Below are 13,543 nucleotides of genomic sequence, written 5' to 3'. Positions count from 1 at the left end.
TCAAAGGGAAGCATCATGTCACGGTGTGCGCTACTGGTGGAGAAGTCAGGTGCAGGAGAGCAGAGAGTTGTGAACAGGCGCACACTTTATTAAGGCAGAGGCCAATAAAACAGACAGACGCCACTGCGTCAAAACCTCCAGCCAAAGGTAAAAGTGCTATGCGCGAAACAGTCACAAAAATGTAGCAAATGTTGTACAATAAACATCCCTCGTGAAAAGCCACGGAATGACGGGGAAAACCCAGCCTGGCGCGTACACACGAACATGTAACAAAAACAATTTCACACAAAGACATGGAGGGGAACAGAGGAATAAATACATGCAGTGTGATTAGGGAATGAAAACCAGGGGTGCAGGGAACAAGACAAAACAAATGGATCAATGGAAAAATGGAGCGGCGATGGCTAGAAAGCCGGTGAAGTCGACCGCCGAACGCCGCCCGAACGGCGGAAGTCGTGACACATCAGAGGGACGACAGACGACCATGCGTCAGTCATTGACGTGTAAAGTGATTTTCTCATTCATGACACATGACCAGAGAATAATTGTATGTGAACATCTGTATAAGCAAGTGTTTCTTAGTCTCTTACTCATTTAGTATTTCTTAGTATTAATTCTGTTTCTGAGTTAAATAAATCCTACTTTTCATCTGGTGACATAACTGCATGCATGGCCATCCTTACAGAGTTTCTGAGTCAAATACATCCTACTTTTCATCTGGTGACATGACTGCATGCATGGCCATCCTAACAGAGTTTCTGAGTCAAATACATCCTACTTTTCATCTGGTGACATGACTGCATGCATGGCCATCCTAACAGAGTTTCTGAGTCAAATAAATCCTACTTTTCATCTGGTGACATGACTGTATGCATGGCCATCCTAACAGAGTTTCTGAGCCTTGTTTTGTATCTCTTATCTCTGCTGCATTCTGCCACGCGGAATGACGCTGGAGAGACGAAGCAGGTTCGGGGAGTAAAACATTTAATTATAACGGACAGAGACGAGACAGGAACAGCGTCAAAGACTAAAACTAAAGACAAAAACAATCAATGCAGCGGTGGGGAACAGAGCTGGGGAACTAACAAATATAGGGGAGGTAATAAACATGAGGTAAGTGAGTTCAGGTGAGTCCAATAACGCTGATGCGAGTGACGAGGGAAGGCAGGTGTGAGTGATGATGGCAGGAGCGTGTGATGCAGGGTAATCTGGCGCCCTCAAGCGCCAGGGGAAGGGAAGAGCGGGAGCAGACGTGACAGATTTTGAAACTGCAAATCCTCTTGGATCAAAACGGGGAATACATAAATTAGGAGCAATCTATTTCACCTTATGGAATTTTCCTCCAAAGTTCAACTCATTTCTGCTTAATATTCATTTGGTTGCTTTATCTCATGCCCAAGACGTTAAAACATACGGCTTTTCTAAAATACTTGATCCAGTTGTGCAGGATATTAAAGTACTTGAGAGGGATGGAATTATGGTCCCCTTGTATGATCAACCAGTGTATGGAACTATTGTCCAAGTTACAGGTGACAACCTTGGTCTTCACTGTTTATTTGGCTTTGTTGAATCATTCTGTGCCAGATATTGTTGCCGCTGTTGTCTTGCTGAGAAAGAGGACTTTCAGACTGAATTTGATGGTCGGTCCAGGTAAAATGTTATCTTTAAATGTGGTGGACTGGGGCTGTAAGATGGCTGAGAATCTTCAGGTACCAATTGACACCAGGGGTTTAAATGTTAAATGGGCCAAACACCATGGAAATATGTATCGTTCAGGTTTAGTTGTTTGTCTTAAAGTCCATTGTGAGATGCCAGTTTTTCAGAAAATCCACCATGTTAAAGATGAGAGGTTACTGTTGGTTACTTTTGCCCTACAGACAATATGTCTTGATGAGCATTTTAATGCAGATAGAGTTGGGTGTACAGCAGAGGGACCTTAAAGTAGTTGATGATAAAGAGCTTTTCTGTCACAAAGCATTTGATATACAGATGTCTTACAGTTGTGATGGTTCAAGTTTGTTTATTGTCCCATACTGTTTCCTGTGACTCTAAAAACTGCAGAGTAAGCTTTTTTAAACCAAGATGTATTGTTTTGCAATATTGGCTTTTTTGGAGAAGGTGAAGATTTTTTAAAACTTTTAATAAAGGGGGGACAGATGCCAAAATGTCATTTTAGAGGACACTATTTTATCATCAGTGTTTTTGATATGTGAGATGCCAGTTTCACAAAATCCTCCATGTCATTGTTAGATGTATTGAATTGCAATATTGAGCTTTTTTATGTACATGTATTCAAGTGAACAGAGGCCAACATTTCATTTCAGTCCACAATTTTATTTTATTTATCAGTATTTTGATGTATGTATTGCAAATGTCTTACATTTAAGAATAAAATGCTTTTACTTCTGATTTATTGACGTTTAGTTGTACAAATGCTACTCTTGACTGATAATATTAAATTCTATACTGAGTAAATTGTCAGTAGAGTTGTTTCCATGTTGAACTAAATAGAGTAAATTACAGTTTGTAGAGTTAAATATTAACACTGAATAGAGTAGAAATAACTCTGAAAATTGAACTCTGCAACAAGAGTACTTTTTACTCTATTTAGACTGGGACCAAATGTTATCTTTAGAGTATAATTGTATTCAATTTGAGTAAAATTTACTCAGAAATGTACTGTGTAACTAAATAATAAACTAACCATTAAAGAGTAAGGTTGAACTACAGTACAGCTTTAATACAGGTCCTAATGGCTGTCCTAGGATCAGATTACCCTGACTAAATACTAACCAAACCATTAAAGAGTAAGGTGGAACTACAGTACAGCTTTAATACAGGTCCTAATGGCTGTCCTAGGATCAGATTACCCTGACTAAATACTAACCAAACCATTAAAGAGTAAGGTGGAACTACAGTATAGCTTTAATACAGGTCCTAATGGCTGTCCTAGGATCAGATTACGCTGACTAAATACTAACCAAACCATTAAAGAGTAAGGTGGAACTACAGTACAGCTTTAATACAGGTCCTAATGGCTGTCCTAGGATCAGATTACCCTGACTAAATACTAACCACACCATTAAAGAGTAAGGTGGAACTACAGTACAGCTTTAATACAGGTCCTAATGGCTGTCCTAGGATCAGATTACCCTGACTAAATACTAACCACACCATTAAAGAGTAAGGTGGAACTACAGTACAGCTTTAATACAGGTCCTAATGGCTGTCCTAGGATCAGATTACCCCGACTAAATACTAACCACACCATTAAAGAGTAAGGTGGAACTACAGTACAGCTTTAATACAGGTCCTAATGGCTGTCCTAGGATCAGATTACCCTGACTAAATACTAACCACACCATTAAAGAGTAAGGTGGAACTACAGTACAGCTTTCATACAGGTCCTAATGGCTGTCCTAGGATCAGATTACCCTGACTAAATAATAACCCCACCATTAAAGAGTAAGGTGGAACTACAGTATAGCTTTAATACAGGTCCTAATGGCTGTCCTAGGATCAGATTACCCTGACTAAATAATAACCACACCATTAAAGAGCTCAATCACATCAGATATATAGGGGCCAATATGGAATGTAGTATGTTGCTTTATGATGAGTCACTCACCCACTGTAGGTCTCTGAAACACAGGAGTACTCTGTGCAGCTCTGACCAGCTCCTCTTTGTAGGAAGTCAGCAGTTGTCTCTGGACTCTATCTTCCATGATCCTTTGCTGATACTCCTCTGGGTTCTGCCACAGTGGAACTGGCTGATGAGGTGGGAAATGTAGTTATTGGACATTGGTTCTGTTCTGTAACATTCTCCACGTCGGAGTTTGACCTGAGCAAGGCACTACAACAGGATATTTAGTGATTTCTCAATCTTTAGTATTGTTTAATATTAGGAAATAAGGAAGTCAAGAATAGTTCAGAACTTACTCTGACGCACTTCCATCTCAGCTCAGCCGGGGAAAAGGAGACTCTCACAACATGTGATGTTATCACACCACACTGAGGAAGTTATGGAAAACACTATTACTGAATGAGGAAATCACAAACTGTGGTGTTTCAGGGTTTGTGTGTGTGTGTGTGTGTGTGTGTGTGTGGGTGTGTGTGTGTGTGTGTGTGTGTGTGTGTGTGTGTGTGTGTGTGTGTGTGTGTGTGTGTGTGTGTGTGTGTGTGTGTGTGTGTGTGTGTGTGTGTGTGTGTGTGTGTGTGTGTGTGTGTGTGTGTAAATCAGCAAGCCGTGCAGCAAGTCATCTAAACACTCACCTAATATTCCTATTGCTGTGTGCTCCAGTCCTTCTCTCTCTCAGGTGAACCAACACTTGTAGGTTACACACATTCTAGACTGGTGCCGTAGTAAGTATGTGAGGTCACCCTCCCTCCCTCCTGGGTCTCTTACCTCAAAGAATCTAAACCTTGTATTATCTCAAATTACCTGTGCCAGTTGTCGAGACAACACCAGATAAACACCTGTAAGGACACGCCCCTCTAATGCTCCAGAGTGATATTAATATACCATGCGACTACAGATCTCTCAAACAAACACAAGACGAGAAAGCGAGCATGAGAAAAGCAACAAACTAGTCTAACAGGATATAACGTTATATTTGTCGTCCCTTCATGAATAGGCACCTTGTCTGAAAGGCACTTCCAGATTGTTGAGGGTGTAGTCATAGCTGTACTGTTTGTGTGATTATCCTGTGTTAGTAATGGGTTGTATCTGTCACTAAGCAGTAGTGAACTATAAATGGGGGTGGTGCTCATCTTGGTTTCAGGTCAGGGAAAATGAAACTTAAATCCTCACCATCACAATATCAACTACAACATCAACTGAGGCAGCAGAGACAGACGGGACAAAGTAACAGGTAGGTGTTGAATGGTTTCGTTTGATGAAACTCTATTTGAATCAAGGATACCTGAACAATGTGTATGAAAGGATACACGCTAACGTCCCCAGTACTGCTACATTCTTCAATGTGTATGAAAGGATACACGCTAACGTCCCCAGTACTGCTACATTCTTCAATGTGTATGAAAGGATACACGCTAACGTCCCCAGTACTGCTACATTCTTCAATGTGTATGAAAGGATACACGCTAACGTCCCCAGTACTGCTTTGTAAATGAGGCAAACATGTAGAGGGGGCTTTACTACTATAGACCATAGAAACACATTCATCAATGGCAAAACAGACAGTCAAAAATGTATCATAAGAAATAAGGTTTTGAAGTGTCTTTCCTGTATCTAGGAGATATGGAAAGATATTTAACAACAAAACTACCTCCATACTTCCTTACATTTATTAAAAATGGTACCAGTTACTTCAGATGAGTCCCTTAACACTTGTGGGGGTCGTAGAGCAAAACACCATTGTGTTTGTGAGAATCTCCCCTTTCCATAGTGGGGTCACTACTGACTTCAGACGAGTCTCATAACACTTGTGGGGGTCGTAGAGCAAAATACCATTGTGTTTGTGAGAATCTCCCCTTTCCATAGTGGGGTCACTACTGACTTCAGACGAGTCTCATAACACTTGTGGGGGTCGTAGAGCAAAATACCATTGTGTTTGTGAGAATCTCCCCTTTCCATAGTGGGGTATTATTAGTTTGTAGCCCAAACCAACGTTTTAGTGAGAAGACTAATTGCCTATTTGTCTGACAAACACCAGATGTGGAAGGCCGATATCGGCAGATGTGGTGGATTGAGACGCAGCCCATGCAACAAAACAGATATTGTATCTTTAGATTAAACTGATGGATGGGGATTTGTAATTATTTTACTTAGATTGATGCACGGGTGCATCAATAGACTCTTATAATTTACCGTAAAACAGTGTGTTCTGTTTATTCAGTTCTAATTTTATTCTGTTATTTTATTTTACCTTTATTTAAGTTAAGAACAAATTCTTATTTTCAATGACAGCTTAGGAACAGTGGGTTAACTGCCTTGTTCAGGGGAAGAACGACAGATTTGTACCTTGTCAGCTCGGGGATTCAATCTTGCAACCTTTCGGTTACTAGTCCAACACTCTAACCACTAGGCTACCTGACGCCAGTAAGTTTATTTTGTTCTGTGTTAATTCTATTTTATGTTCTATGTTTATACTATTTTCTATGTATATTCTGTTCGATGTTCATTGTTTAACCACAAAACAACCTCACTTCGTTGTCTAATTTCTTTATTGTAGACACCCTCTTCATTGAGTTGAATTGAGTTCAGGATCAACAACAGAGGAAAAGTACAACAACATGACGACTTCAGGTGAGTGCTTTACCCAAACGTCCCTATCCTATAGGAGAGGACAGTTCAGTAGTGATGCTGTACTATTGTAGTGTAACAGCTTCCCTATCCTATAGGAGAGGACAGTTCAGTAGTGATGCTGTACTATTGTAGTGTAACAGCTTCCCTATCATATAGGAGAGGACAGTTCAGTAGTGATGCTGTACCATTGTAGTGTAACAGCTTCCCTATCCTATAGGAGAGTACAGTTCAGTAGTGATGCTGTACTATTGTAGTGTAACAGCTTCCCTGTCCAATAGGAGAGGACAGTTCAGTAGTGATGCTGTACTATTGCAGTGTAACAGCTTCCCTATCTAATAGGAGAGGACAGTTCAGTAGTGATGCTGTACTATTGTAGTGTAACAGCTTCCCTATCCTATAGGAGAGGACAGTTCAGTAGTGATGCTGTACTATTGTAGTGTAACAGCTTCCCTATCCTATAGGAGAGGACAGTTCAGTAGTAATGCTGTACTATTGTAGTGTAACAGCTTCCCTGTCATATAGGAGAGGACAGTTCAGTAGTGATGCTGTACTATTGTAGTGTAACACCTTCCCTATCCTATAGGAGAGGACAGTTCAGTAGTGATGCTGTACTATTGCAGTGTAACAGCTTCCCTATCCTATAGGAGAGGACAGTTCAGTAGTGATGCTGTACTATTGCAGTGTAACAGCTTCCCTATCCTATAGGAGAGGACAGTTCAGTAGTGATGCTGTACTATTGCAGTGTAACAGCTTCCCTATCCTATAGGAGAGGACAGTTCAGTAGTGATGCTGTACTATTGCAGTGTAACAGCTTCCCTATCATATAGGAGAGGACAGTTCAGTAGTGATGCTGTACTATTGTAGTGTAACAGCTTCCCTATCATATAGGAGAGGACAGTTCAGTAGTGATGCTGTACTATTGTAGTGTAACAGCTTCCCTATCATAGAGGAGAGGACAGTTCAGTAGTGATGCTGTACTATTGTAGTGTAACAGCTTCCCTATCCTATAGGAGAGGACAGTTCAGTAGTGATGCTGTACTATTGTAGTGTAACAGCTTCCCCATCCTATAGGAGAGGACAGTTCAGTAGTGATGCTGTACTATTGTAGTGTAACACCTTCCCTATCATAGAGGAGAGGACAGTTCAGTAGTGATGCTGTACTATTGCAGTTTAACAGCTTCCCTATCCTATAGGAGAGGACAGTTCTGTAGTGATGCTGTACTATTGCAGTGTAACAGCTTCCCTATCATATAGGAGAGGACAGTTCAGTAGTGATGCTGTACTATTGTAGTGTAACAGAATGGGGAACATAGAACTGACAGAGATGCCAAAGGAAAAGATAACCACTTGTTCTGTTTTTATTCTTTCAAGTATCATTAAATGACAGATCTGCTGAATACTGTAAAATGCAGCAGATTCTAAATGATTAATACTCGGTGTGTATGTGGGTCACAGCTCCTGATAAGACAGATTGTGGGCCGATGGTGGTTACTGTTGGATTGTTGACGTTGATCATTGGAATCGCTGTTGGAGTGAAACTGAAGGAGGCCACAGTCCAGTTCATTCAGCAACATAAATGGAAGCTCATTGCCTTTGTCACTGTTTTTATTGTTGTTTCTATCATGGTGGTTCTGAACTTGAAGAAACAGGAAGTATAGAGGGATACTGAAGCATGGCTCCTACAATTAGCCAACACTTCTCAGTCAGTCACACAAAACTATTGAATGAATGACTGATTTGTACGTTGTTATGTACATTTGTTATACATAGCAGTAAAATACTTTTTCCAAAAATGCATGTGTCCATTGTTGATGAAAAGGTGGCGGCAGGTAACCTAGCTGTTGAGATTGTTGGGCCAGTAACTGAAAGGTCACTGGTTTGAATCCGCAAGCAGACTAGGTGAAAAATCTGCCGATGTGCCCTTGAGCAAGGCACCTAATTCCTCCTGCAAGTCGCTCTGGATAAGAACATCTGCTAAATGACTGAACTGTAAACAACATTTGGAAAAAGTGATTCATAGTTGGCTAGATGTATTTGTCATCCCATTTTAATGTGAAGAAGATCCCTTTCCATCTCTGGCCATCTCTGTGTACTCGTACTTTTCTTGTACTTTGTCAATATGTGTGATTTATAGTTGTAAGTGCCTTCTAGATCAGTTGGACATAGACTTAATATGTTTTCTAACCAATCAGTTGAATGGATGTGTCTCTTCAACTCATTTGTTTCTGGTCATCAACATGTCAGTATCTCCAGGGCTCATTAAAACAAAAAAAGCAGATTTTAACTAACGTGGTCTATTATTTTAGATATTGACCTTTAAACTTCGACCCAGTGACTAAAGAGATGTAGTAAAAAAAAGCATTTCAATTCTAAAAACACAAACACAAGTATAACAGTATCATGTAGAGTGTGTATCATAGTTTAAACACAATAAACACACGTTGCATTATTCTGACAAGACAAACTCATAGTTGATGATTTGTTAGCACACACACTACATTATTTGTTTCAGGAAACAGAAATATTCTTGAAAAGTTGTAAATGAAACAAAGAAAATAAACATACAAGGAAGGTTGAGGACTGGTTTGAAAGGTGATCCAGTCCCATCAACTACAGCAGATGGCATCATATACAATGCCTTGGGAAAGGATTCAGACCCCTTGACTTTTTCCACATTTTGTTACGTTACAGACTTATTCTAAAATTGATTGAATTGTTTTTTCCCTCATGAATCTACACATCCCTCATGAATCTAATCTCATGAATCTACACACAATTATTTTTTGCTAATTTATTGATAATAAAAAACTGAAATATCACCTTTACATAAGAATTCACCAATTACAGCCTTGAGTCTTCTATAATGTGACACTACAAGCTTGGCACACCTGTATTTGGGGAGTTTATCCCATTTTTCTCTGCAGATCCCCATTTTTCTCTGCTTCACCGTAGGGATGGTGCCAGGTTTCCTCCAGAAGTGAGGCTTGGCAATCAGGCCAGAGAATCTTGTTTCTCATGGTCTGAGAGTCTTAAGGGGTCTTTTGGTAAACTCCAATTGGTCACTCTACCATAAAGGCCTGATTGGTGGAGTACTATAGAGATGGTTGTCCTTCTGGAAGGTTCTCCCATCTCTACAGAAGAGCTCTAGAGCTCTGTCAGAGTGACCATTGGATTCTTGGTCACCTCCTTGACCAAGGCCCTTTTCCCCTGATTGCTCATTTTGGTCTGGCTGCCAGCTCTAGGAAGAGTCTTGGTGTTTCCAAACTTTTTCCATTTAAGACCTGTTTTCGCTTTGTCATTATGGGGTATTGTGATGTCATCATGGGGTATTGTGATGTCATCATGGCGTATTGTCCAAGATGGCGTAGCAGTCAGATGTCCTTTGTCCTCGTCCTGTCCCGTGTATATATATTTTATATATTTTTCTTCGCATTTCTTTTTATATATATATTTTTTCTTCTTAAAAACTCAACTTCAAAACACTCTCCGGCAACCCACCTCACCAAATGTGGTGCGGATCTGTTTTTTTCCTCAAAGGTATTATTCACCTCGTATCCGAAATCTACAACAGAAGCTAGCCAGAAGTTAGCCAGCTCACAAGCTAACGTGAGTAGTTCAGCTAACCACAGCTAGCGCTCATCAGCTATCCTTTAGCTCGGAAAACTATTGCCAGTTTTGTACAACGCGACTCAGACCAGAGCATACCAGACCTATTTTCTCTCCATATCCCCGGATTTTTACCGCAAGCTCTGGACATTTACACCGGGATCTTGCAGCTAACTAGCTGCTATCCGAGTGACTATTGGCTAACATCATTTCCGGAGCAAACACCAATTATCCCGGAGCTAGCCAGCTGAAGAGTTCCATCAGCCACTCCCGGGCTACAACCACCTATCCGGACCCGTTTTACTGCCGATGCGGAGCCCCACCGGGCCTTCACGACTGGGATACCGACGTTATCTGCCCGAGGGAGTTATTCAACTGGCCCCTCCATCGCGACGTAACCTGAACGCCCATATGCTAATTGCGGCCCGCTAATCGTTAGCTGTCCTGAGCATATCGGCTGCTATCTGAACAGGTCTATCGAACAATCTTCTTAGGCCACTATAACTATTTTGACAATTGGATTGGTCCCCTCTACCACTCGGAACCCCACTAATCTACCGACGGAAATGCACGGCGTGGCTAAAATCAGACCTCCATCTTCTGCTAGCTTGCTACCCATGACTAGCTGTCTGAATCACGAAGCTAGCACCAGTTAGCAAACACTATTCTACAATTCACAACCTCTCTTTCGCCATCCGGCTTGGATTCTCTGTCGACACGACCACGTCTGGTCTGCAGACGATTACCCCATCCGCTGTGCCCTCAACCGGCCTCCGTCTGAGCAGACCCCCTCCGTCTGAGCAGACCACCCCCCGGGCTACTAACTTTAAACGCCGCGGGCTAGCTTAGTGGAGGCCTCACTGCTCCATCTACGGCTGCCCCCTGGACACTATGATCACTTGGCTACATAGCTGATGCCTGCTTGACTGTCCATTAATTCATGGTACTCCATTCCGTTTATTTGTGTTTTATCTGTCGGCTCTGTGCTTTAACTCAGGATCTGTGTGTAGTTAATCCGACCCTCTCTGCCTAGCCGTCGCCATTTTTACCTGCTGTTGCTGTGTTAGCAGACTAGCTGCTGTTATCTCACCTGTTGTTTTAGCTAGCTCTCCCAATCAAGACCTGCAATCACTTTATGCCTTATTGTATGTCTCCCTCAAATATCAATATGCCTTGCATACTGTTGTTCAGGCTAGTTATCATTGTTTTGGTTTACAATGGACCCCGTAGTTCCACTCTCCGTACCTCTGATACCTCCTTTGTCCCACCCCCCACACATGCGGTGACCTCACCCATTGAGACCAGCATGTCCAGAGATACAACCTCTCTTATCATCACCCAGTGCCTGGGCTTGCCTCCGCTGTACCCGTGCCCCACCATACCCTGGTCTGCACATTATGCCCAGAATCTATTCTACCACGCCCATAAATCTGCTCCTTTTATTCCTTGTCCCCAACGCTCTAGGCGACCAGTTTTGATAGCCTTTAGCCGCACCCTCATCCTACTACTCCTCTGTTCCTCGGGTGATGTGGAGGTAAACCCAGGCCCTGCATGTCCCCAGTCACCCTCATTTGTTGACTTCTGTGATCGAAAAAGCCTTGGCCTCATGCATGTCAACATCAGAAGCCTCCTCCCTAAGTTTGCCTTACTCACCGCTTTAGCACACTCTGCCAACCCTGATGTCCTTGCCGTGTCCGAATCCTGGCTTAGGAAGGCCACCAAAAATTCTGAGATTTCCATACCCAACTATAACACTTTCCGTCAAGATAGAACTGCCAAAGGGGGAGGAGTTGCAATCTACTGCAGAGATAGTCTGCAAAGTTCTGTCATACTTTCCAGGTCTATGCCCAAACAGTTCGAACTTCTAATTTTAAAAATTAATCTCTCCAGAAATAAGTCTCTCACTGTTGCCGCCTGCTACCGACCCCCCTCAGCTCCCAGCTGTGCCCTGGACACCATCTGTGAATTGATCGCTCCCCATCTAGCTTCAGAGTTTGTTCTGTTAGGTGACCTAAACTGGGATATGCTTAACACCCCGGCAGTCCTACAATCTAAGCTTGATGCCCTCAATCTCACACAAATCATCAAGGAACCCACCAGGTACAACCCTAAATCCGTAAACATGGGCACCCTAATAGACATTATCCTAACCAACTTGCCCTCCAAATACACCTCTGCTGTCTTCAATCAAGATCTCAGCGATCACTGCCTCATTGCCTGTATCCGCCACGGGTCCGCGGCCAAACGACCACCCCTCATCACTGTCAAACGCTCCCTAAAACACTTCTGCGAGCAGGCCTTTCTAATCGACCTGGCCCGGGTACCCTGGAAGGATATTGACCTCATCCCGTCAGTTGAGGATGCCTGGTCATTCTTTAAAAGTTACTTCCTCACCATATTAGACAAGCATGCTCCGTTCAAAAAATGCAGAACCAAGAACAGATATAGCCCTTGGTTCACTCCAGACCTGACTGCCCTCGACCAGCACAAAAACATCCTGTGGCGAACTGCAATAGCATCGAAGAGCCCCCGCGATATGCAACTGTTCAGGGAAGTCAGGAACCAATACACGCAGTCAGTCAGGAAAGCAAAGGCCAGCTTTTTCAAGCAAAAATTTGCATCCTGTAGCTCTAACTCCAAAAAGTTCTGGGATACTGTAAAGTCCATGGAAAACAAGAGCACCTCCTCCCAGCTGCCCACTTCACTGAGGCTAGGTAACACGGTCACCACTGATAAGTCCATGATAATCGAAAACTTCAACAAACATTTCTCAATGGCTGGCCATGCCTTCCTCCTGGCGACTCCAACCTTGGCCAACAGCCCCGCCCCCCCCGCTGCTACTCGCCCAAGCCTCCCCAGCTTCTCCTTTACCCATATCCAGATAGCAGATGTTCTGAAAGAGCTGGAAAACCTGGACCCATACAAATCAGCTGGGCTTGACAATCTGGACCCCCTATTTCTGAAACTGTCCGCCGCCATTGTCGCACCCCCTATTACCAGCCTGTTCAACCTCTCCTTCGTATCATCTGAGATCCCCAAGGATTGGAAAGCTGCCGCGGTCATCCCCCTCTTCAAAGGGGGAGACACCCTGGACCCAAACTGTTACAGACCTATATCCATCCTGCCCTGCCTATCTAAGGTCTTCGAAAGCCAAGTCAACAAACAGATCACTGACCATCTCGAATCCCACCGTACCTTCTCCGCTGTGCAATCCGGTTTCCGAGCCGGTCACGGGTGCACCTCAGCCACGCTCAAGGTACTAAACGATGTCATAACCGCCATCGATAAAAGACATTACTGTGCAGCCGTCTTCATCGACCTGGCCAAGGCTTTCGACTCTGTCAATCACCATATTCTTATCGGCAGACTCAGTAGCCTCGGTTTTTCTAATGACTGCCTTGCCTGGTTCACCAACTACTTTGCAGACAGAGTTCAGTGTGTCAAATCGGAGGGCATGTTGTCCGGTCCTCTGGCAGTCTCTATGGGGGTACCACAGGGTTCAATTCTCGGGCCGACTCTTTTCTCTGTATATATCAATGATGTTGCTCTTGCTGCGGGCGATTCCCTGATCCACCTCTATGCAGACGACACCATTCTGTATACTTCCGGCCCTTCCTTGGACACTGTGCTATCTAACCTCCAAACGAGCTTCAATGCCATACAACACTC

The 13,543-nt window shown here is 43.0% G+C and overlaps 1 long non-coding RNA gene across 1 annotated transcript; it reads left to right on the top strand.

Annotated features, from left to right (window-relative positions):
- The first annotated feature begins 4,830 nt into the window (after positions 1-4,830).
- LOC120038212 lies at positions 4,831-8,171 on the top strand. The gene is made up of 3 exons (XR_005474989.1): positions 4,831-4,871; positions 6,195-6,268; positions 7,724-8,171. It is a non-coding gene; the product is annotated as an uncharacterized LOC120038212 (long non-coding RNA).
- The last annotated feature ends 5,372 nt before the right edge of the window (positions 8,172-13,543 follow it).

The sequence above is a fragment of the Salvelinus namaycush genome, unplaced genomic scaffold (assembly GCF_016432855.1).
Source record: "Salvelinus namaycush isolate Seneca unplaced genomic scaffold, SaNama_1.0 Scaffold21, whole genome shotgun sequence".
In the NCBI taxonomy this organism is placed as follows: domain Eukaryota; kingdom Metazoa; phylum Chordata; class Actinopteri; order Salmoniformes; family Salmonidae; genus Salvelinus; species Salvelinus namaycush.
The sequence above is the reverse complement of the archived record's forward strand: the minus strand, read 5'-3'. Positions and strand labels throughout refer to the sequence as shown.